Below are 26315 nucleotides of genomic sequence, written 5' to 3'. Positions count from 1 at the left end.
TGGCCCCGCCGATGGCCCCGCCGATGGCCCCGATGGTGCCGATGGCCCCGCCGATGGCCCCGATGGTGCCGATGGCCCCGATGGTGCCGCTGGCCCCGCCGATGGCCCCGATGGCCCCGATGCTGCCGATGGCCCCGCCGATGGCCCCGCCGATGGCCCCGCCCGATGGCCCCGCCGATGGCCCCGCCGATGGCCCCGCCGATGGCCCCGCCGATGGCCCCGCGGCCGCCGCTCTGTCCGGCCGGGCCGTGCCCGGGCCGTGCCCCGCGAGCTCCGCTAGGCGGCGCCCCCGCCCCCGCGCTGAGGGGCCGCTGCCGCTTCCCGCCCTTCGCGCCTGCCCTCAGCGGCCGCCGGGAGCTGGGGCCGCTCCGCCCGCCCTTTTATCGGAGCCATGGAGAAGGAAAACCGCTTTAAATTGTTCATGCCGCTGCGCCTGAGCGCTGGGCAGGTGTCTGCGGGCAGATCCCAGGTGAGCGCTCGGCCGCGGGGCCGCTGAGGGCGGCCCCAAACCCCCCCTCCCCGGCCGTCCCCTCGGGCTGTGCTGCTCTGGAGGCCGCGGCTGAGGAGGGGACGGGGGGAAAGCGCTGGGGCCCTTCCCCGGGGACACGGGGACAGTGCTGGGCCCGGGGAGTGCCCGGCAGAGCCCCGGGCTGGAGCACACACACACCTGCCCCTTGCCCCGGCACAGCCCCGGCCTGGAGCACACACACACCTGCCCCTGCGTGGGCCGGGACGGCTCCTGCACTGGACTCGCGTTTCTGTGCGTATGCCTGGAGTGGCAGGCATTCCTCTATCTCCGGCTGGGGTCTGTGTACAAATCACAAACGGGACGGGACTGCTGAGGAACTGCCTTGAGCTGTTTTCTTTCCCAGCATCAGTCTCATTACATGGTGATGACAATGGGAAGATGCCAGCAGCTCACATCCCAGGCAGCAGACCAAGAACTTAATGTTACAACTTACTTTCAAAGGTTTTTGACCAATCACACAAAGCAAAAGCATATTGACAGTAGTTCTATCCAACCACTGTAAGCACAGGTACCTTTGGTTCAAACAATGCTTGCCTTTTTTGAATACAATACCTGCTGCTTGTAAGCCTTAAAACACAATGCACAGAGCTCCATTATTAAGCTTAGAACTTCCTAATATCTCGCTAGATAAACTTTTCTGTAACTTAGGGAGTTATTCTAGACAAGCGTTAATACACAGACCATTGTTCTATTTGTCCTTTTCTACTTTTTAAATAATTTTTCTGCTGACCTATCTCATGGCTACTGCTTGGCTCTAATCACAGTTCTGCTGTCTCTGAGGCTGCCTTTTGCAGCTTTCCCAAACCCCTCTGATTTGATGGATTCCCACAGGCCCCACTCAGATGCTCGCACTGGTGTTGGTGTCTTGGTCTCACCAGATCAGGTGTGCAGTGAAAATGTTCTGTCCCCACACTGAGTTATGGGAATTCAACAAGTTATTTTTTCATGTTGAAGCTCCTTATGAAATATGTTGAGATTCAACAGGATATTCTGACAGCAGATGAGTTAGCTGTTTACAGGATGAACTTCTGTGACTTAAAAACCTTGTAAAAGGGTATTTTCATGCTGAAACATAATCAAATATGGTCTAGAAGTGCCCTTGGAAGCAAAGCAAAAAAGAAATGTCAACTACTGGTCTTCAAAAAAGTAATTTGTCTCCTTGAGTCCTTTGCCATGCACCAGGGCCCAGCCAGGCAGGAGCTGCTGAGTTCCCTGCATTGAAAGCTCCCCTTTGGCCACAGTCTATAAATCAAACTGCAGGACACCAACAGTTTGATCAACCACTGGGCAGGAAGAAGTGAGTTCCAAAGCCATTACCAATACCTTGGGCTTTGAAATTTGTAGGCAGCTGTTTTATTAATGACCAATTCTATTTTCACATCATCTGTAGGGATTTTTTATGGATTTTATAATTCTTCTTTACAAATCTACCCATAAGGAACTAATGTTTAAATTTGTGCAGGGTTTGAACAGATGCTCAGATGATGACTTTAAGCTGCCATTTGACGTGTCGAACCGTGGTGAAATCACTGATTCAGGTACGATTGGAACATTTGCCATGCACCTTCTTTAGATTTTTATATATTGTCAAGGTTTAATTTTCATGAGTAGTCTCACAGTTTCATATCTGTAACTGTTAAATACAGTTTCACTGTTACTTTTTTTAGAAAGACATTGACCAAAATCTCTTCATGTTTCAGATACAATTTCACAGCAAGTGAAACTTTGCTCTGAAGTAGATGAAGAGGTCAGCTAAGTATCAACTCTGCACATCTAATTCCTTGGGGTCTTTTGAATTTGTTCCCAAACAGTGCCTAAAGCATTATTCAGTAGATATTTCAGGGCTAAAGGAAGTAGTTAAAAGGGAATAATGTTTTCTGTCTCCTGTTTAAAGCTGAATCACTTAGAGGAGATATTTGTGATTTAGTGAACATGCCTGGAAACAAATCTTTAAAAATTAAGGTGATTGCAATATTGCTGTTGTTCTTTCTTTGTTTGAAGTGCCTGTGAAGTCCATGAGCTTTAATTAGAGTAAGATTTAAACACTTAAGTATCCTTGTGGAACTGTATCTGAATATTCTGTTGAGGGGCAGAAGGGTTGAAATCAGAGTATTCTTTGGAAAACTGAAGTAGATTATCCCCATTGCCTTGTCTGGCTTTGTTTTATCTGTAAAACAATGAATTGAGTGGTTTCCAACCTTGTCTGGCTTTGTTTTATCTGTAAAACAATGAATTCAGTGGTTTCCTCAAGCACTGGATTCTTTTGACAGTGTCTTTACCAGCAGATCTCTGCTTTAGCACAACTCAGTCCAGCTCATTTTTTTTGCAATAGCTTCTGTACTTTGCAGCTACAAAACACTCTTTGCTACCACAAAATAAAACACATTTCTTGTACTCTCCCTGCTGATTTTCATATCCCTGACAACTTTTTAGACTTTTTAATCCTAAGCTATTAAAGCACCATCAGGACTGGAAGAAAACTGTGATGCAGCCAAAACAAGGATGGTGTTTGGGGGTGTTGTAAGTGAACCAAAGGGCCCTTTGGGCTCGTGTGTTGCTCTCCCTGCCTCGACCACTGGCCCAGCACTGCTTGTAGGACACTTTCAAGGTGTTCTAAGGGCACAAGGGTGGTGGTTTTCCTTCCTGCTGCGTGTGTGAGCAGAGAACTGCTGGGACACTTGGATATTTGTAAATCCCTGGGTCCAGATGGGATCCATGCCAGGGTGAGGAGGGAGCTGGCAGATGAGCTTGCCAAGCCTCTCTCCATCATTTATCAAGAGTTGTGGCTCACTGGTGAGGTTCCAGATGATTGGACACTGGCCAGTGTGACACCCATTTACAAAAAAGGTAGGAAGGAGGATGCTGGTAATCACAGGCCAGTTAGCCTGGCCTCAGTGCCAGGTGAGCTAATGGAGCAGTTCATACTGAGTGCTATCCCACAGCACTCACAGGATGGCCAGGCTATCAGACCCAGCCAGCGTGGCTCTACGAAGGGTGGGTCATGTCTGACCAACCTGGTCTCCTTCTGTGACCAGGTGACCCACCTGGTGCATGCAGGAAAGGCTGTGGATGTTGTGTATCTGGACTCCAGCAGGGCCTTTGGCACTGTCTCCCCCAGCACACTCCTGGAGAAGCTGCAGCCCATGGCTTGGACAGGAGCACTCTGTGCTGGGCTCAGAACTGGCTGCATGGCCGGGCCAGAGAGTGATGGTGAATGGTGCTGCATGCAGCTGGCAGCCAGGCACCAGTGCTGTCCCTCAGGGCTCTGTACTGGGACCAGTTCTGTTCAATGTTTTTATAGACGACGGGGATGAGGGCATCGAGTCCTTCATTAGTAAATTTGCAGAGGACACTAAGCTGGGAGCTTGTGATGATCTGTTGGAAGGAAGGAAGGAAGGAAGGAAGGAAGGAAGGAAGGAAGGAAGGAAGGAAGGAAGGAAGGAAGGAAGGAAGGAAGGAAGGAAGGAAGGAAGGAAGGAAGGAAGGAAGGAAGGAAGGAAGGAAGGAAGGAAGGAAGGAAGGCTCTGCAGAGAGACTTAGATCAGTTGGATGGATGGGCAGAGTGCAGCAGCATGAAGTTCAATAAGTCCAAGTGCTGAGTTCCACATTTTGGCCACAAAAATCCCCCACAACGTTCCAAGCTGGGGACAGTGTGGCTGGACAGTGTTGAGGCAGAAAGGGCCCTGGGGGTGCTGCTGACAGCCGGTTGAATATGAGCCAGCAATGTGCCCTGGTGGCCAAGAAGGCCAATGGCTCCTGGCCTGCATCAGGAATGGTGTGGGCAGCAGGAGCAGGGAGGTCATTCTGCCCCTGTGCTGGGCACTGGGGAGGCTGCACCTTGAGTGCTGTGTCCAGTTCTGGGCCCTCAGTTTAGGAAGGATGTTGAGGTGCTTGAGCACATCCAGAGGAGGGCAACAAGGCTGCTGAGGGGTTTGGAGCACAAGCCCTGTGAGGAACGTTGGAAGGAGCTGGGCTTGTTTAGCCTGGAGAAGAGGAGGCTTAGGGGTGACCTTATTGCTCTCTCCAACTGCCTGCAGGGAGGTTGTAGCCAGGTGGGGTCGGTCTCTTCCACCGGGCAGCACTGACAGAACCAGAGGACACAGTCTCAGGCTACAGCAGGGGAGGGATAGGTTGGATATTTGGAGGAAATTTTTCACCAAAAGAATAATGAAGCACTGGAATGCTCTTCCCAGGGAGGTGGTAGAATCACCATCTCTGCATGTGTTTATAAAAAGACTGGACATGGCACTTGGTGCTATAGCCCAGGTGTTGGGGCAGAGGTTGGACTCGATGATCTGAGAGGTCTCTTCCAACCTCATTATTCTGTGACTCTGTGATTCTGTGTGTGTTCATGGCAAGATCACAGGTACTCTTGGGCAAAGTCTCTGAAGCTGCTTTTACTTAACTCAGCAGTGTCTGTCAGAAGGAGAGGACAGAAATGGTGTGAAGAACCTGCTAGAAGGAATTTTGGCTTCACTGATAATTCTGACAAAACTTTTATTGATTTTGGTGGACTGCAGTTATCCATGTCTTTAAGCCCATCTATGTGGTGATGTCTGAAGGAGGTTTGGGATATTTCATTGTATTTGTTTCTCCTGTGTGCTCTGTAAAGCCTTTTGATACATACATAGAGGATGCACAAAGATTTGTGCATCCTGTGCATAAACTTGGGCTCCTGATCATATATCAACTTGTATCACCATCTGTAGAAAAATATTACTCTTGTGATGTTTCTAAGAGATAAATACATTATCTCCAACAGTATGAATTAGATATTATGTACTATTAATTAGATAGTATTTGAGATTAAATTGTGGAACCTGTTTCAATAGAATACAGAAACAATGAATGAATTGTTCTCAAAACTCTACAAAGAGGCTGAGAAGATCAAGCAGTGGAAACTGACTGTGGAAACTGAATTAAACCAGAAAGAAAGAAAGCTCCAGGAAAATAAAAAGACTATTGAAGCACAGAATAAAGCCATTCAAGAACTGCAGGCCAGTATTGTATAGTATACATTAAATAAACAAAGTTAAGTGCTTCCTGATTCAGTATGACACTATTATTGATACAATTAAATCTTAAAGACTGTTGCAGTTTGGTTTGTGCCTTGAGAAAATGATTATTTTGAGAAGTTGCAGGCACCTGTCCTGTGTGAGTGTTTGTCTGAAGAATATACCTGTAAGTGTCTCATTTGCTGCTAAATTATTGTTCATTAATTATTGCATCTTTCATGCAAAAGATGACTCAGCATGTAATACCAGATAAAACAGACTTCTGTCTACTGATGCCCCAAATTACTTTTTCATGAGGGATTTGAGAAGTCAAAGTGCATTTCTAATCTATTTTTCAATAACAGTGTCTTTTTGCATTTGTTCCCTATGAAATTAGTTTGAAAATGAAAAACTCCATTTGAAACTGGAAGATGAGATATGTGAAAATAAAGATCTCTTGAAAGAGTAAGTAATAGAACCAAGTATATATTCTTGTGGTGGAAAGAATCAGTTTCCATGTGGGCAGTTTTATGTAGCTGTTAAATTTTGAAGGTCATTTCCATTGTTACTCCTTAGGTACACAAAGTACTGTGCACTCCTGTGCAAACAGGATATTTTTTCCCTCCTTTAGAGCTGCTGCTTCGAGGCATCTGTGTAATGTGCTCAAGGAAACCTGCACTCGCTTCACAGAGAAGACCAGCAAACGTAAATGCTTTTTTAGCTTTTATTGATCAGAGTAAATGTACTTCTAGCTTGCTCTAAATTCACAAACAGAAGAAAGAAGAAGACATTTCTCGTGCTGTTCAGAGAAGTTCTCCAGTTGGGATCGACTGGATGTGGCTCTCAGAGTGAAAAGTGAATTTTTAGTGGCTCACAAAATTGGAAGTGAAGCCCCAGGTCTAACAGACTTTTGGTGTGTAATGCTGAATGCAGAGGGCTTTTGAAGCCAGTGAAATTGTTTGCTGAAAGGTGCCAGCCTGGGAGCTCTTTGGGTGCCCAAACAGTGACCCAGGGTTGAGGCCGTGCCCACAGCCCTGACTGGCCCTGGCAGCCGCTCCAGAGCAGGGCAGGGCTCCTCAAGGCTGCTCAGCCCATTGAAGGTTTGCAGGGCCATCCACACACTGGGAATATATTAAGACAGAAGAAGTGACACTTCATGCCTGTTTTTAGGCAGTAGAATCTACTCTAAATTCCCAGCACTCTCTAACAAATTTCCAGAGCTGACATTTCCTGTTTTCAGCCATCACACATTTATGGGGAGAAAAGGTCTTAACCCCAAGGTCATAAATGAGAAGAATTTCATGGAATTCTTCTCATGAAACTGAACAAGCCAAGACAGTTGGATAACTTAATGAAGTTTAAATTCTTGAGGTTTTAAAAGATGTTCTTGATTGGAAGTTCTACTTTATATGCAATTTAGAATTGTTATTATAATCATTAGAATTTTACTAACTTGATCCTGGATACTTAAGAAGTGTCTATTTCTTTTTAGCCTTAAATCTAGAAACACTTGTATATAGATGGACTGTTCTTTTTTGATAGCTGTTTCTTTTACTGGTCTCTTTTTAATTGTTTTCTTAGGGAAAAAATAGTATCAATTACAAAAGTGAAAGAAGGAAAATATGGACATGGAGTGTTGCAATTTTCTAATGACAGCTCTGTGGTTATAGGTATCTGCTGATAGGAAGAAATTCAGTGCTAAACCCTAGATTACAGTTTAGAAATACTAACAGTGTTGATACATTATTATTCAACAGCATTAATGCTATAATAATTAATATGGTCATATCAACTGATCCAGAATTAGACTTTTCACAGAAAAAAATATCTTAGGAAGGAAATTTAAAAGCTGAGCTTGCTTAATGTTTCAATGAAATGCACATTTTCCCTAAATTCTGTAACTTTTGGCACCATGTTTCATAAGGACTTATTTAATAAGAATGGAGCTGGTAATTCCTTTTTTAATTCATTATACTGATTAAGTATAATGACTTGGACAGCTGGCATTCTTGTTCAAAAGAAAAACTTTCTCATGTGTTCTTGCTTTGATAGATGAACAGGAAAAGGCAGAAACAATACAATTGTATGAGGAACTTCATAGCAACATAGAAGTAAGTGACCAGGCTTGATGAAAGGAATGTGAGTTATGTGAGCTGAGCTGAGTTCCCTGTTTATGTTGGGATACTGTTTGTATCCATCATGTGTGGGTATCATGTCGTGTGTGATGCAGGAAGTTGGGCTTTCAATCCCTTTTCAAGAATGATTTTTGTGTTCCATAAAACACATTCAATGGAGAAAGTGCAGCAGTGTGTGGGATGTGGATCCCTGTGATCTGTGGGATGGGTGCTTAGTGCTGGGTCACTGCCACAACTTCTGGCTTCTTTCTGGGCTCTGTTTCACCCACCTGCTGGTTCCTCAGAATGGCTGAGGTGGGCAGCAGCCCCTGGAGAAGTTCCAGGGTTTCCAGTATTGAACTTCAGATATTAAATTTTGTTTTTAGAGAATGACAGCGGCATTTGAAGAGCTTCGTGTGCAAGCAGAGAACGACAGATCGGAAATGAGTTTCAAATGTGAGAATTCAGTTTATTGTGTTTATGCAGCTGGCTCAATTTTGTACTTCATAGCTTGTGTTCCACATGCAGGGCCAGGGCAGACAGATGTGAAGGGCTGGAATGGTGAGCAGGTCACCCTGAGACACTGGGACCCTTCTTTTATTCATGCAGCCTTTGTTCACTGCCTGGCCCCTTCTGTTGCTGTTCCACTGGGCCAAATTTGGAACTTTATTTTTCAAACTGTCACTCAACATTGAAGTTTTGTCTGTGAAGTACAGTCTAGAGATCAATACTTATTTCACATAGTTGGTTTATTTAGATGATAATGCACTAGTGTATAGCTACAGAAACTTTAGCTAAATGCTCTCTCTCTGTATGTATAGCCTGGTGTGTTCCTGTTTCATTTTCACATGCTCTTTTCTATTTGTATTTTGATTATAAAACCAAACATTGCCTCAACAATTACTCTTGGGAAACAAAAGGTACAGCTGTACAATTCCAAGCAGTCTTAAAGTGGAAGTTGTATTGAACTTGGAGTATATTTCAGCTAGAATGTTAACTGTGGATGTTACTGTATCTCAAAAGTAAAAGAAGAAGCAGAAAAAGTGGACAAGTTTGAAAAAGAATGCAAACTGGAAGTCAGTCAAAAGGAAAAGCAGGTTTGCTCATTTTACCATCTCCTATGTAGAGCTTTATTTGTGACTAAAGGGGCAATGCAAGAGCCAAGAAGTGTTTCTGGGTATTAGTATAAAAGACAAAATAACACCTGAAGCTGCATTTAAGTCAAATTCTGCTAAGTTTAGTGATCTTTCAGTACCTTTAGTCTACTGGAATTTATGGTTTGATTTAGAATTGGAGAACTTTTTTCTTTAGAGTAATGTGACTTGATCGATATTTGGCTAAGATTATATCTAGCCAAATATTTTCTATCTGTCTGTCTGTCTGTCTGTCTGTCTATTTAATCTAACTTGAATGACAGCAAAATATCTGCTTATCATACCTGGGGTACAAATGAAAATTAGCATCTGTCCCTTTTCCAGACTTCATGATGATATTTCTTGCATTTTTCTAGATTTCAGCTCTCACCATAGAGAGAGATGAAAAAGATGATGTCATAAAAGACATCAAGGCTCAGCTGCAGACGTCACAAAATAAGATTGCTGACTTAATGGAAGCAAACTGTAAGAGTTCTGCCTGCTGTGTTTAAATGTAATTGTTTATAGAATTTAAATGTAATTGTTAATGATTGTTTATTTATGATATGTAATTCTTTATAGAAGCATAGGAAACAGGGTCATGATAGTTTTATTCTGTTGCTGGTTGGCAGCAGAATTTTGGGGCCTTGAAGGCCTTATTTTTGTTTGGAACAGGAGCTGCTCCTGTGGGAGCAGGACTGGCAGGGTCGTTTTTAGGGTGAGTCAAGCACTGAGAGCTTTGGAAGATTGCAAGGGAAAAATATGTTGCTTCAGTTTTGCAAATTTACAGTCAGGCAGATGTCACTGAGGAAACTTACTTTTCAGAACTTGATTTTCAATATGTTTAAGCCATCTATATTCAAATTTTATCTATTATTTTATACTATATGATGTTAGTACCATTGGTCTTTATTAAATTCTTTAAATGTATGTAATTTTCCATTTTTAGCAGTACTTTTTAGTAAATATCCTATTTTTAAAAATATTAACATCTTTTTTTGTTTAGTACATCATGAAGAAATGTTAAAGGAATCCCAGGTCAGTAAAGAACATTTGAGGACAGAGCTGGAAGAGGCTAAAATGTCATTGCAAAAGGCAGAGGTACCCCTTGCTTATAGTTTTACAGTAGAAATAGACTAGAGGAGTATTTGCATAAATAATTATGGATACTTTAGACATGAAACAGCTGTAGCTGTTTGTTGCAAAACATGTTTAGAAATGATATCATGTCTTGAAGGTTACTCAAAAGAACTTGGAAACTGAGCTCCAGACTAGAGTGAAAACATTAATTCAGGTTACTGCAGAAAAGGAAGAGCAGGAGGAAGAATGTAAAACAATGAAGGCTTTGCTTGCAGCCCTGACAGAGGAGTTTGAGACTTCTGTTGCCAATTTGAAAAGCTTGCTGCAAGAAGAGCAAAATAGGTAAATTAATGAGTTTCAATTCCAAGAATGATCTTACAGGTTGCAGTCTATGACAAAATCAAGAACAATTGGAAATGAAGCTGAAATTTGGAGGTTTTTTCCACACAGTGGTCTAAATGCAGAGAATTGAATGTAAATTTTTTTGTTGGTGATAGTTGATACTGGTCTATAAAAAGTAAATTTTTGCCTCCTCCAACTTTCATAACTCTGTCTTTAAGAAATAGAGATTTCTGTAGGTATATATTTGTTTACTTTTATGTCTACTGTTCTGAGGTTGTAAAAGTGTAATTTGATATGTGCTGCAGGCAGATTCATCATCTGCCTGTTGAAAGGTAAATGTTCTTAAAGTGCTTGTGCTAAGACTTTGTCTTATTGTCCTTGAAGTTTCAAATGCAGTGAGTGCTTTGTACCCTACATTTGGGGTTTTTAATTTACCATTTTCTTAGATTAAAGAAATATGAAGATGATTCAAAGCTGCTTACCTTGGAGCTCCAAAAGAAATCTGCTGAACTGGGTAAGGCTTGTAGAAAGGCAGAAAATGAGCCAGGCAGTAATAAAAATGCTTTCTGCTGTTGTCTGGAAATGGACTGTCTCTAGCAGGTGGAGAAATGATTTTACAGTACCTGTACCTATCAGGAATGCCTGAATTTATTTTGACTCAGCTGATCCCTTTTCTTTGGGGGTCATTGGTACTGGCAGCAGCCAAAGGGCAGTGCTGTGCAGAGCTCCAATAGTGAGACCATTCCTGCATGAATTCTTCTGGAGGTAATTTTGGTTTCCAGCTAAGAGCAGCAGCACTGCAGGTGCCAGGAGTGACTTCTGCAGCAGAGATAAAACCCTCCCATTGAGGTTTCTGGGACCCTGCCCGTGCTGGAAGTGGAATGATGCTGGCAGGGGTTGTCTTTAAATATCATCAATTTGATATCCTGTGCTTTCTAGGGATGTGCTCCTTAGTCCCCAGAGTGAGAGCTCTGCCTTGCTGCTGAGAACTTGCAAAAAATACCAGCACTGTCAATGTGCACATAGAAACCATTTGGAAGTCAGTAACAACTGGTTTCCTTTCTCAGCATATCCATGTGGTACCTTCAGCAGTTCAGATTTTTTTCTGGAACAATGCAGGTGCAGCAATACTTGCAGAGTACTCTAGTCTAACAGTCCATGGTTTATTTGAAGCTATAATTGTGGAAAACATAGAAAGGCCCTAAATTTTATTTAAGATAAATATTTAGTTTCTCTTCAGATAGAGATTTGCTAATGTCTGAATCATTTTTTCAAGTCTACATTTAGATTAAGTCATAAATTAGCTTTTCAGCTTCTTAACTTAATCCAACAAGTTTTGAGAACTGGGTATTGCAAAGGGGTAAATGTTTTATACTGCCTGCTAAATCTGAAAAATCATTTCTGTTCCATTAATTTTACATTCCATGTGCTGTAGAAGAGATGACTAAAGTAAAATGTGATAAAGAAGTGCACCTTGAAGAGCTGTCAGAAACTCTGGTAAATATTCATTTTATTAATCTCATGGCATTTGCTCTTCATATGAAATTCCTCTTGCTTTGTAAGTATCTTAAATGTCATAAATAAACACCATCTAGTCTACCTTAACATTTCTACTAAACTTTCTCACACACAATTTCAGTGTTCTCTTTGAAGAACTTTTTTATTGCCACTGTTTTTCTTGTCTCCTGTGCTTTTGGTTTTTCTTGTCTCCCATGGTTTTGGTTTTCCTTCTCAAGGTTTTTGGTTATTTCCTTCTTTGTTCATGCCCATTCAAATGCCACTCCCTGTGGATATAAAGTTTTCCCATTTGTTCTTCCTTACAGGCAGGTAATTAGCTCTGGCCTCTGTGAACCCTGCTGTACTGTGGCACAGGCCCATTTTCTGTCACAGGAGTCTCAGCTATATGAAATACACTCTGAACAGAGGTTTCTTTTCATTATGATTTTAGATTTACAAGCCTAACAAGAATCCATATCAACTCAAGTTAAGATAGTGGGAAATCAGGTGTGCATTTTACTGTGTTTGCTTGTTGTTCTAATCTGTGCATTGAGTGTTCTGAACTGAGTTTCACTCATTTTCTATAATGGGCAAATTGGAGGACTTTTACTGAAGAAGAGGCTTGAGGCTACTGTAGAAAATATGCAGAGAGAGAAAAACGTGGAGAGAGCAATGAAAATGCTCTCCAGATGAGAGAGGTCTGAAGTAGGGCAATAGTAACATGTTTTTAGAAATAGTGAAGTTACACATCATGACTTGGACACAAGTTTATGCATAAGAAACAGCACCCAGAGCAGTGTCCCACCCTAATTTTGCAGCCCAGGTAATTGAACTCACAGCAGGGGACAGACATGAACAGCACTGGTGTCACAGTTCACTGTCTCACAGCACTTCCAGATCCCAGCAGAGATTGGAAAGATCCAACCTGGATAATCCATGACATGGATGTTGTTGGGTTCTTCTGAAAGCCTTGTGCTCTTAGTTCATGTCTGATAACCTCCAGCAGTTGGAGTTTGCACATGGATACTCAAAACTCTTCCTTTTCATTTTGCAGAAAGAATTCCAGGATTTGAAAGCACAGCTGACAAGTACAGCTGAGAAGGAACAAGATTATTTAAAGCAGCTTGTGACTCTGAAAACAGATCTTGAACAAGAGGCGTATGACCATTTTGAAAATATAATATTTAATTCGTTTTGGTGGAGCTGCTTTAATCCACAGTGAAATGAACTAGGATTGTTTTCTAATCAAACTTTTGAACCACATATATGCCATTAATTCTAGACTTACATTTCTAAATTCCACTTTCTCCATTTGTATGTATTCTATGGCATATGTAGTTGTTCCATATCTCTTTGACTTATTTAACAAGAAGAGAAAGTTTCTGAATTCATTGTTAATCTTGCTTTGAACTACATCTACTTCTCTAACCATTAGATTTATATAAAAGTTGACTCTGATTTTCTTTCCTTCTTCTGTCACCTTTTGACATCTCTCTGACTCTGCTGCAAAGCTTATATTTGTAGATAAAGGCCTGGACTTCATTCAGCATGGAATAAGACTTGATAATGGGTATGTTTAATTTAAAAGGAGATTTCAAAAGGCATCTTCTTATTCCTCTTGGCCATTTGTTTGAAATTAGGTTAAGGAATGAACAACTAACAGTGTATCTCAGTAAGCTTTCACTAGAGAAAGAACAAACAGCACAAGAGAAAAATGCTGTGGCTGCAGAAGTCAAGAAACTGCAAGAACAACAAGAGGCAAGTTGTAAACTTCCAGGTTTCATGAAAGGACAATACTCAATTTGACAAATTACTCAGTTTTACAAATTAGATGATGAGCTGCAACATGACTTGGGTCTGTAGAGTACCTGAGCTGTTTTTTGTGTTTGAGTTGGAAAGGAAGTGTATTTACACTTGTGAGCAAGGCAGGTCAGTGTGCTTTGGATGTCTTTGAATTTTTTAAGAAGTCACTTTGAATTTTATTTCTTTGCTGACACATGGGTCTTTATTTAGGATAGTAAGAAAAAAGAAGAAAATACAAAGCAGTTAGTTGAAAATCTAGAAGAGGCAAATAGCCAGCTAAGGCAAGTAAAAACAAATATTAAGAACTGATATTGTGAAAGGAAGTAGACTCAAATAGTTAGTTGTGTTCAAATGCTGCTTTCTGGGATTTTTTTGATTAATGTTTTTCTAGATTATATAGCTAAACAGAAACTATTGAGAATTGCTGTTGGCCAAGTAGAAATTTTCTCAGATTAGAAATACCAATTGCTGCAGGAACAGTGTTTGCCATCATTTTGTATTACATAGTAGGAGCTGTCTTGTTGTGCATTAGACACCTCAGGTGAGAAGGCAATGAAAATGGAAGGTGAAGGTCATGGATTAAATGTGACAAGGCAAAACTGGGTAAGAGTTACTCTCTGTATCACCAGTTCAATAGACAGGCAGCTCCCATGTTTCACAGCTGCATTGCAATAGTCCAGGTGAGGATGTATTTTCCTTGGTTTAGCTGGAACATCTTTTCCTACTTCAAAAAAGTATGGACAGTTCACACATTGACTTACTGGGCATGCTGCTGCATTTTAAGAACATTTTCATTGAGCAGCTTATGAAGTTCCCATCAACATTAGCAGCTCTTTTTAGAAAATAAAAGAAGGGTTTCTTAGAAGTACTGAAAATAAGTTAAAGGCAAGAAGGAAATATTTACTAATGCTTGTTAATTTGGCACTTAGAAATGAACTGGAGTCTTGGAAGGAGAAAATGGCAAAGACAGGTGAAGAGATGAGAAGTACACTGGATGAAAGAGAAGAAAATGTATGTCCTGTGTCATGCAAATATCTTACAGAACCTGTAGGACAGCATTAAATGTAAAATCTGTGTTGGGATTTTTCTGCAAAGCTCTGCCTGGGGGATGTGATCTCTGCCAGAGGTTTCTTCTCTCTCAGCTGCTGCCAGCTGTGCCATTGTGTGTGCCCATGCTGAGCCCTGGTATTTCAAAAGACAAGCACAGTCATGGGGATCTTCACTCTTTGCTGCAAGTTTCATATTAAAGATTTGGTTGTTTTCAGGCAAACAGAGAACCTGCTTTTCTGATTTTTCATATACCCACACAGTGATGGATGGGCTCTGGATTAGCTTTTTATATGTAGTGTGAGGTTTAGCTTAAATAGATTCAAACATTTCTACTTTTCTTTCTATTGGTTCAAAGCAACCTGGGGTTTTTAGCAAATTTCAAAATTTCATTGTAACAGTCAAAGATTTACAATTGTCATTTCAGGTTAAGAGTACTGAAAATTAAATTTCAAGAAAGGAAAAACCATTGAAGATTCTAGAAAATAATTGGGAAATTCATTTTTTCATGGATGTAGGGAACTTCCTACAAGTGTATTTTTAAATTGTGAAGATATTGGGGATTTTTTTCTTCTTTCTTAAGTCTCTAACAACTAAGGAACTGGTTCACTGCTATTGATTAACATCTCGTGGTACTTTATGGCTAAAACTCTGATTATTCTAGCATGTCAGCTGGTGTTGCAGTCCCATTGGAACAAACCAGACTGGTGCAAGTGCAGGTTTGAGAACATTTACAGGAATTGCTCACACAGGGAGTCATTTGTAGAACTTACTAATGAATGTCTGAAATCTCTCTTTCAGATGGACAATTTAAAGCAGCAGGTGGAAAATAAAACCAAATGCATTGAAGAGTTGCAGCAGGAGGTGGGTAGAGATTTTCATTTCACAAATACATAAACACATTATATTTTGGGTTGCCTTTTCAGCAGGTTTGTGTCTGCTGTGATATCTTTAGATCCACCTATGTAATTTAAAAATTCTCCTTTCTTATCCTAACCCTGAGCAAATTAGGGAGTCATCTCAGGAATCACTTGATTTGTTAAATGTGCCTTAATTTGAAAAGAGCAATTACAAAAATAATATCTTTAATAAACTTCATTTTTCATTTAGTGCATAGTGTTATTTTTGTACTTGTAATAAGTATCTCAGTTACCACTAGTAGAAAATAATTCTGCACTGGCACAAACTGTAGTAACTTCACTGTAAATATAAAGAACTTGTTTTTTTTGTCATGACATCTTCACACCTTCTGTCAGCAGCATCTTAGTTTTAATTCCCATTCTGCACCTCATTTGTTATTCCCTGCTCTTGCTCAGGAGGAGCCTTTCTTAAGGTCATGAAGAAACAGTAATTATCACAGAAATTAGTTGAACATTCATTTGTTTGAAGAATTGTTCTGGAACCTGAGCTGCACAACAGAGAGTTATTTGCCTGATGAAAGCTGGAATTTCTTGATGCAGTTAAACCATTACATAATTCCATTTACTTATTAAGGTACAGTGCTTGTTTTGTCTTATTTCAAAAGAATAAGGTGCTGAAAAAGAAACTTACTGCAGAAAGCAAGAAAAGCAATACTTATGAAGGGAAGGTAGGTTTAAATAACATCCTGTAGAAGATGAGGTGAGTGTTTTTAAGTGCCACTGTAAGTAATGATAATACTTGTTCAATACGTTCTGAGCTGCTTTGGGATCTGGGATACAGACTTTGCAGGAATGAGCTCACAGTTTTTAGAAGATGCTTCCATTTTTAATCATTGGGCACTGACTGTTGGACATTTAAGAGATGGATTCACATTGCAATTAATGATGTTTCTAATCTGTTCCTTTTTTTTTTTCTTTTGTTGATAGTGGACTGAACAGGGTTCAGCAACCTCATTGTAACAGAAAAGCATTTAAAAGACATATACATATATGTATATATATATATTACTTTTTTAAGGCTGTTCTGCAGTGGTAATCCCTCTGATGGGAATATTGTGTCCAGCTTTGGGTACTGCACTTGAAGAAAAGTGGACTTCTTTGAGGATATTCATATGATAACCTTAAAAGGAAAAACTGTAATCAAGATGCACAGCTGGGAGAAAAATGTACCATAAAAGCTGGTAAAATCTGATACAGATTTACAAGAGAGGGAATCAAATCTCCATCTGTATTTGTTTTTTTCTGAGGCATTCACAGCATTTAGGGTGACTGCTTAGGGCAGTCTTCCCCACTGGGCTGTTGCCATTCTTTCTTTGAGTATTTTCCAACTCACTTCAGGCCAAAGTTCAACTCTTTATTAAAAAAAAAGCTGAACTTTTAAATAGGAAACACTTTATTCATATACCTGAACAGTAACAGTGTGTTTGTGCTCAAAAACAAGAGGTAAGAAAAAATCATTAACACAGTAATTCCTAAACAAATAACAGCAGCAATTCTGCATTCTCAAAAGGTGAATAAATTGCAGTTAGAGATGGAAAATATGAACAAGCAACATAAGGAAGCAGTTGACATCTATCAAAAAGACATAGAAACAAGAAAAGGAAATGAAAATAAACTTCATGAAGAGGTGAGAGGTGTTCATTTTTACTGCAATTTAATTTTTTTTAATTTAAAATGTTTTTATGAAGCTTTATTGGCTCTTGCTCTTCCATTTCAGACATGAATGGAATTTGTGTATGCCTGTGAGCAAAGCTTCAGTACATGAGGTGCTTAGGCTGACGTATTTGAATATGTCTTTGAAAATAAGAACTCCATTAAAACTTCTTGCTTTCAAGATATAGTTCAAAGAAATTCCACCCTTGGTATAAAGTCAGCATAGTTAAATTAGATTATAACTTCTCCCATATTAGTATTTTTCTGCCCACACTTTTTTTTTTTTTGATGGCAATGCTAAGAAATGTTAGGGCAGAGTGCTTGAAATGGCCTTTTGGTTTGAAGTGAACTTGCCTGCCATGGCTGTACCTTTGATCCTGCCCATTTTAACAATCTGCAGAAAAGATGAGGGATTTGAAAGGGATCTGAAAAGCAAATAAAGCCCAAGTGGGACTGCAAACTTTGCACCCACAGGGGAAAGAAGAAATTAAGATTAAAAAGAAATATATGGTTATGTTGATGAATGAAATGCAATTTATTACTGACAGGTAGAAAAGATGAGGTTGCTTTGTGATGAAACAGCAATGATACAGAGAGAAACTGATGCCAGATGTCAGCACAAGATAACTGAGATGATGGCACTGATGGAAAAGCACAAGGGAAGAGATTTTCCTGCTTGCTGTGGTTTGCAGTGTGTGATACCATGTTAACAGCATGTTTATAACTTGTGATACCACGTTCATGACCTTTCCAAAGCAGAAACAGGCCTGAATCTGGGAAAAGGAAGCTGAACACATGCTGGACTTTGCATCATCTAAAATCAAATTCATTTGAAGATTTTCAAAAGATTCCTATGGGCAGATAAATTCCATTCATCCAAACTTCTGGGATTTTTAGATTTTTTTCAGTTCAGGCTTCCTTTGATACCATCTGAGTGCAATATTTTTCAGTATCAGTTTGGCTCTTTCTCTGAGATGCCTTAGTGACTGTCAGCAGTTTAGCCTGACACATTTTAGTTTTCCTTTCTGTTCCTCTATTTTTCAATATCTTTAGCAGATATATTAATAAAGATGGCACAGCTGGCTCTTAGTGCTGAGCACATATTGCTGCACAGAAATCAAGCACTCTCTGCCAGCCCACAAAATAATACTTGAATTGAGCATTTTCTGGTTTACAGTTTCTGCAGAAGCATCAATGAATCTTTTCTTTCTGAATCTTAAGAGCCTGGTTTGAAAGAAATGATGTTTTAAGACTGGATAACTCTATAATTGTAACATTTAGTCACATGTTTTGAGTTTGTTGTTGGTTTGGTTTTTTTTAACCCAGAATGAATATGATAAAATGGTTGAAGAAAAAGATGCAGAGTTAAAAGTCTATAAAATGAAACAGCAAAAGCAGTTCTCATCAGCAAGAGCACTGGTAAGGAGTACTTTCCAATGTTCAGTAATTCAGTGAAGGGGCTGACGTCCTTGTGGAGTGGTTTTATACTGGCTAAGGGCCAGGCACACACAAAAAAACATTCACTCATTTTTCTCTGCTGTAGTTGAGCAGAGGAGGGGAAAGAAAAATTCAAGTTGAGATAAGGATTAGGAGAAAAACACTTTGAGGGTAAAGCAGATTCAAACTTAAATAGCATCAAAAATTTATTATTAATAGAATTAAAAATGGGTAATGAGAATTAAAATAAACCTTTAAAACACCTTTTTTCCCAATCCCTGCCTCTTGCCCACCAACAGCACAGAGAGACAAAAGATGTGATCTTCAGTCAGTTTGTGACTTCTAAAAATCTTTTTTCAGGTTGCTTAGAGAGTTTCTTTTTCCTGCTGTGCTCTGGGGTCTTTCCCACCAGAGACAGTTCTCTGGGAACTTTTCCAGTGTGGTTTTAATTTTTACCAGTAGCAGTCCCACCCAAGCTGCTGCAGCAGATCTTATTCTGGGCACTAAAAACTCCAAATGTTTCTAGAAATGGAGTAGCAGTGTGTTTGTGTCTGCTCTTGCAGATAGTGTGTCATGTTCTGACTTCCCACTTGGAATAGGAAACTTTTGTTTTAAATATTTCGATTGTGCCCTCTCAGCCCTGTTCTCCCAAGTGTTTTAAGGTCTTACCTTGAACATTTCTGATCAAGTCCCTGTTTCTTATAGTGCTTCAGTCTTTTTTAAACAAGCTAAAGCAAAGCTTCAAGTACAGGGCTGAAAAGCAAATAGAATTCTCTTGTGTATCTAATGAGTGTCCCTGTTAATTACTGTCTCACTTGGGACTGTTTTCTTTTTTCTGGGCTGTGCAGAGTTAACCCTGTCCTTTATTTAATGGTTTGTAGGAAAATGAGCTGTCATGTTTGAAAAGTGAACTGGCCTCCCTTAAGGAACAACTGAAAGCAGAAATTGAAGAGAAGGTGGAGTTTTTTATTCACTGAGCAGTGGGGGTGAGAGGTGTGGCCTGGGCTTGTGCTGTGGGAGGAGTTGGATAAGAAATGAAACTGAACAGAAAAACAGGGACTTTTGAATGCTGGGGTTGTGCTAAACCTGGTCATATATTTGTGTGAACTGTATAACACTCTGTGATTATAGATTATATATAAATTAACAAACAACAAAACAAAACTCTCCTTTAGTTTAGTTAATTTTAACTAGCTAAAGCAAAAAAGTTCCCTAAACTGTAGGGGTTTTTCAGTGACTTTTGAATGCTGAGGTTGTGCTAAACCTGGTCATATTTTTGTGTGAGCTTTGTAACAGTCTGTGATTATAGACTGTGCTGTGTAATTACACCAAGAAGATTTTTAACAACTGAATTCAAAGAAATATTTCCTTGCTGTCACATAACTCTTTTGTAGGAGAATCTTGTAAAAGAGCACTCTCACAGTATGATTCCTGAAAGTGAAAAGAAACACAAGGTAACTTCAACTTTTTAATTGCTTTTAGAATTTGGTAGTGTTTATATGTGTAGAATCAATTGAAGTGCCATGATAATTTATTTGCATTCAACAAAAGACATTGGAATGCTTTGGACTTCAAACTTTTTTAAGATAATAAAAATTTATGTTCCTGGGACTCCTAAACCTTGTTTAGATCTATACAGTGAATCTACTCATGTAAAAATAGAAAGTCTCCAAATTATATTCCTAAAATAAAAATGATAAAAATAAAAAATATCTCCTTCAGTGCAGGAAGCCCCTTGGGCAGTCCAACACTGAAGTTTTGTAGCTCCTAACAGTGAATTTTTCTTGTTGCATTTTTCTGCCTGTATTTCTTACTTCTCTGTAGATGATTTTTTTTTTCCCCTGGGATAAGAAGGGATTTTAAAGGGTCCTACCATTCCATGGAGATATTAGACAGCAGTTTCTGGAAGGGCTCCCACTGTGTAACTTTTCTTGCTCAGTTGTTGATTTTTTTATGTCTCTGGAATTGTTTTACTCAGTCTTAAAAGTGTCCATTTGAAAAGGCACTTTTCCTCTATGGAAGAGAACAAAGCTGATCTAGCTGTAAAAATGGTCAAAGTGTCAAAGTAGTCCTGACTGCAGAACTTACCCTTCTTCCCTGTCAGGAGTTCACTTGTGGGTTTCATATTGGAGCAATGGAATCCAGCACCACTTTGATGTTATCTGTCTGAAAAAGGACTGCACTGGACCATTCAATGCTTCTCAGTTTAACTTCTAGTGAAAAGACTATTTTAAGTAACACCAATCTTGATATAGCTATCAATCTTTCTCTGAAAGCCTTTCCCTGCACTTTTGTTTGTTCCCATTTTCTTTGATGTTTGATATGGTCCACATGTCGTGGCTACAGTTCAGAATAACCTGAATTTCTGCAGATAAGCATGAAGAACTGAAATACAATGTGCCATGAAACTCAGCTCTTCCATAGCTTCCCCTTCATTCTCCTCATTTGGCAACAAAAATAATATCAAAAATGCTATTTCCACCCCACCCCACTTTGTTTGGGTCATTGCTTCATGTTTGGATGGAAAGAGAAGAGTTCCACCATTTCTCTCAGGTGAATTCTTGGACACTCAGACTGTAAACTGGCTCCTGAGTTTGGCTTTAGATTCCATTCTTGCCCCATAAAATAAAATCTAAAAATAGAAACGTTTTCTTTCCCAGACATATGCTATCAAGACTCCTCCAATGGATAAAATGCACAGTGGAAGAAGCACAAACCTGCCTTCAGAGCAGAGCAGCAGGAAAAAGCAGAAAGTGCTTGTGCAGCTGGACACTCAGTCAGACAGCTCTGAGCACACTGACCTCCTGGTAAGAGTCAGAGAGCAAATCCTGTGCTGAGCACTTCTTTGTGCTCACTGCTGGCTCTGAGAATGAAAACAAACAGTTTGGGCTTCCACATTCAAGCCAATATTTATGGGTATATTTTTAATTGATTGGTTCTTTCTGGAATTGTATGTACATAATTAACATTCTTTTTATTGAACTGTTTTGCCTCATAATGAAATCTTAACTTTTTTATTTTTCATAGTTTAATATCCTTAGGGGGAAAGAAAAAGTAGTTTTTAATATAGTGTGAGTAAGTAACTTTTTCATTTATTAGAGCATAGTCTCGGAAGAAGAAATGTTTAAAAATTTGTACAAAGATTTTCCACAAGCTTCACAATTACATTCCACAGCACCAAAAAAGGTATGTTAGCCTTTCCTAAGATTAAAGCAAGCAGTTAATCAGATTGTTTACAGAAACTAAAGGATGGCTTTATTTTCCTTCCTAGACCCCAGCTCCATCCAGTGTGAAATCTCCAGGCTCTGCTCTGAAACTCAAAACCATGAGGAGAATGCGCGAGGCGGGCTGGGCTGCGCTCTCCAAAATGGACAGGAAAAGGAAAATTAAAGATGTTGTAAAGTTCTTTGCTTAAAATGCAGAAATACCCAGTGCCCTGGCATTGCTTGCAGGGTTGTTTTTCTCTCAGTTAGTGCTTTGTTGCATTTTTCTGTCATACTCAGTGTGTTCAATACTGTGTTCATTCCTTTACACATATGAACTTTATAGATCTATAACTGCAACCCCTGCAGAGCCTTTTCCACCTTTCCTCCCTTGTGCTTCAAAATGTTGGGACAAAAATTGGCCAATTTTAAATTCTGAAATAAATAGAACTGCATAGAAAGTTGTTTCAAAGCTGTTTCTGGCATTAGAAAGTCTGGTTTTAAAGAACTTCTGTTCTTTTAAATTTACTCCATTTTTCTTAACACATAAATACATAGTGGAAGAAATGTTGCTGTTCAATGTATGCTCTTTTACCTGAAGTCCTCTTGCTTTTTCCTGCATTTTAATGGCTGTTAGACCTGTCTTTTTAGACTGTTTTGTTTTCAGTATGTTAAAATGGTTTTGAAACTTCTAAAATTGCAGTAGAATTGCTTGTATTTAAAAAGATTTCAGCTTCACAAGGAGTAAAAGATGCACGGTATAAGATCGTGAAAACAATGTTCAGATGCCATTAAATTGTTTATCTGAAATAACAAGTATGGGACTATTTGTTATTGCTTTAAATATTTGAACACAGACAGAAATCACCCACCAGCTTTCCTAGGGACCAGCAGAAGTCCAGGGATAGATTAGAACATCTATTTCTGTATTAATCCTTGATTAATCTTGGTTTCACAACAGCGACAAACCCTACTTCACAGCCTAGACATAACAAGAAAACTACAAGTACATGTTAAAATATAATGCAAAATCAAAAATCCCAAATGCAGGTGAAGTGGGAAGCAAAATAGATTTGTTTTCTTCTTTTTGTGTAGTCTTAGGGATAGGCCAGTAGTTTGGGTTCCTTATGTTGAGCTGTTGAGCAGCGATGTAAATGAGATTTGTTATTGTATGTAGCTAACAAATATTGTGCAAAGATCTGGAAGAATATGCTGTGCTTTCCCCATGAGCACTTGAAAGTGAAAAATGGAAGTTTGTACTGCCCACTTCTGGACTCAAACAGTAACTAATCAGCTAGAGCCTTGGTATTTCCTAGGGACATGAATCCATGGGATATCACATAATTCTCCTGATCCTGTGAGTGTGTCCTGTGAGGTGCTGTGTAAATCACCTGAAAAAGTACAAAAATATTGCCAGCAACACTGCAGAAAGCTTGCAGGAAATGCAAACAGCAGGGAAGGGTGTAAAATCCCATCTGCCCGTTTCTGTGCCTGATTTTATTTATGGACTGAGGGTGCCCTGCTTGCTGCCATGGCCACAGTGCACAGCTCCATCTCTCCTGTCTCCTTCTCTGGCCTCAGGCCCAGTTCCTGGGAGCACCCCATGGGGGAGAATCCAGGCAGTGAAAGAGACAAAGAGCCCCAACTCCTGGGCTCAGACTCAGACAGGTCCATGGGGGAAGGAAAAGCTGTGCAAGGAAGCAAAACCAGGAATTCATTCCCTGCTTCCCACGGGCAGGTGGGTGTTCATCCGTGCCCAGGTGAGCAGGGCTCCAGCCCAGGCAATGGTGACCTGGGGACACAAATGCCATCACTGCCAGCATCCCCCCCTTTCTCTTCTTCCCCCTCTTTCCAGACTGATTCTTCTTCCACATGGTCTGGGAATGCCCTGGGGTCAAGTCAGGTCACTGTCCCAGCTGCGTCTCTGCCCCTTTCTGGTGCTCCCCAAGCCCTCGCTGCCAGGGCAGGATGAGGAACAGGAAAGGCCTCGGCTCTGGGCAGGAACAAAACCCTCCTGGAACCTTCCCTCTGTTTCCAGGCCAAATCCAAGCCCTGCCCCAGAGAAGCCCCTGGAAGGAAGTTCAGTCTCCCCAGCCCAAAGCAGTCCCCAGTGCCCATCCCCAGCACCAGGCACTGCCTTCCCCAGGGCGTCTCCTCTAGGAAAGGGATGGCTCAGCGAGCACCAGGCCGATGGCGATTGCAGCTCAGGGAGAAAACAGGCGGGAGGGGATCCCTGCTTGGAATTCCAGGGGTGCTTTATGGGCCAACACACCCGAGGGGTCCAGGCACCAAGAACCAAGAACAAAGCAGGGTCCAGGCTTTTATATGGGACAAGGGAGGGGGAGCTTTGGTGTCGCCATGATATTTTCTGAAACTGAGAAGCTGAGAAGCCTCACAGGAAAAGAAAAACAAGAATTATCTGCTGCTGTGGAATGCAACAGGTGCATCTTTGATTGGTCCATGTTGGTTGTTTCTAATTAATGGCCAATCACAGTCAGCTGGCTCGGACTCTCGGAGAGTCATGAGCTTTTGTTATCATTCTTTTCTATTCCTGCTTGCCTTCTGATGAAATCCTCTCTTCAATTCTTTTAGTATAGTTTTAATATATCATTTTCTTTTAAGATAATATATATCATCAATAATAAATCAGCCTTCTGAAACATGGAGTCAAGATTCTCGTCTCTTCCCTCGTCCTGGGACCCCTGCAAACACCAGCGCACTTTGGGCCTGAGGGCCAATGGGCAGAGGGAACAAGGGTGGTGCAAAGGCGGGACAAAAGGGCAGCAACCAACTGGGATTCAGGGGAGGAGCTGCAGGCAACGGGAACCAATAGGAAAGCAGGAGTGGGGAACATTCTAGAACTGGGGAGGAGAACAAGGATGATGTAACTTGAGTCATCAACATGTAAGGGACACGATGCCACCAGGACACACACCAGGGGACAATGTCACCACACCTGTGGGGACGCTGCCACCAGGACGCCTCCAGTGACACCCAGCATGGGCCCACATGGCCCCTGTGGGTGACACTGACCCTTGCCCTGTCCCCAGGGGCGGTTGGGGTCCCCTGAGCACGGTGGCCCTGGGACACCCTGGTGGCTGTCACTCTCTCCTGGGCCACTTGTCACCAGCTGAACAAGTTCCCATCCTGCCCTGGTGGGTGGTGACATTCAGCTGGGACACCACAATGGTGGCAGGGGGGACGTGGTGGCAGGAACTGCATCAGGCAGCGCCATGGCTGAGATGAAGGTGCTGGTGGCACTGTGGTGGCACAGGTGGTGGCCTTGATGCTGTCCCAGTTCATGTCCTCCCATGTCACCATCCATGGCTGTGTCCCCCCATGTCCCTGTCCATGGCCACTTCCAACTCAGGTCCCCACCCAGGGCTGTGTCCCCACGTGTTCCCATCCAAGCCTTAGTTCAATGTCTTGATTTTTACCCCAATTTCAGGACTTTCAAAGGTATGAACAGAAACCTTTGTGTTTGAAGGCAAAACCAAAAGGATTTATGGGTCCTTGCCAGAAAAGCATCCACATGCTTGGGTGGGTGGGAAGAACCTTTTTTGGAGGGGTTTCCACCCCACTGTCTCCAAAATCATGGGTTTTGCCCCAGTCGGACCCGATTTGGTTGTAGAAGATGCCTGTGGGGCAGAGAGAATTAAAATGATGGATTGGTATTGGAGAAGACCTCCAAGGCCATCCAGTGTTACTTGATGCCACCAGGAAGACGCAAGAAGTGAGATTTTTCTGGGGTCAGAAGTCGACAAATCTGCTCCATGTCGCTATAGGACATGAAACAACACGAGCGCACACACCACTGTTCTCAAGGTGAAAAAGGGGAAGTTTATTTCCTGACTCCAACATTTATAGTTTTCCAAAAGTGACAGTGGATTGGAGGCTGACAGTGCCACCTCTCCAATGACACTGGACAAACCAACAGTCCATCAGATTTCTTCTCCTCCATAAAAGAATGCAAAAGAATAAGTTATTTACAGGAAGTATGTGAAAAAGTTTGCTAAAAGAATGTAAACATCAGAAGGCCTAGAAAAATCTTCAAAAGTCAGGGCGACAGCTCTCCACAATGGATTTCTGATGTTGGTCTGTGGATGTGTCCAGGTGCTCACGGGGAGCCAGGAGCCAGCCAGGTGTCTTCCTAACACAAATCAGCAGCACCACGGATCACCAGGGCTCTGCCCAACGGGGTCACTGGGGATCATCCAGTGCTGATCCTCCAATGAGGGATGGAGCTGTGGAGCTGGAGCAGCACACAAAGCTCTTCCCGCCCTGGGAGCACTCCCACAGCTTCCCTCAGTGCTGGATGAAGCGGTCCAGCTGGAGAAAGATTGATTGATTGTCCTTCTCGGACGTCCCGGCCGGCTGTCCAGCACCGCTAACAGTAGGGGGGCACTATCCCGATCTCCATGGTTGGGGACAGCACCTAAGGCAAACGCTCTGTGCCGTGACAGCAGTGTTACCTTGTGGCAGGACGTGGCTTGGCTTATGGCTACAGTCAGCAGAAATGAGGGAGCGCTCTCCAGCTGTGGTGAATCCAGGTTTATTGGGTCC

The 26315-nt window shown here is 41.4% G+C and overlaps 1 pseudogene; it reads left to right on the top strand.

The window, feature by feature from the left end:
• Positions 1-391: 391 nt before the first annotated feature.
• LOC139604402 (synaptonemal complex protein 1-like) lies at positions 392-22562 on the top strand (annotated as a pseudogene).
• The last annotated feature ends 3753 nt before the right edge of the window (positions 22563-26315 follow it).

This window comes from Agelaius tricolor, unplaced genomic scaffold (assembly GCF_023055355.1).
Source record: "Agelaius tricolor isolate 1412-34295 unplaced genomic scaffold, bAgeTri1.0.p SCAF_50, whole genome shotgun sequence".
NCBI classification, from domain to species: Eukaryota; Metazoa; Chordata; class Aves; order Passeriformes; family Icteridae; genus Agelaius; species Agelaius tricolor.
Note: the sequence above shows the minus strand (reverse complement) of the source record. Positions and strands in the feature narration are given on the sequence as shown.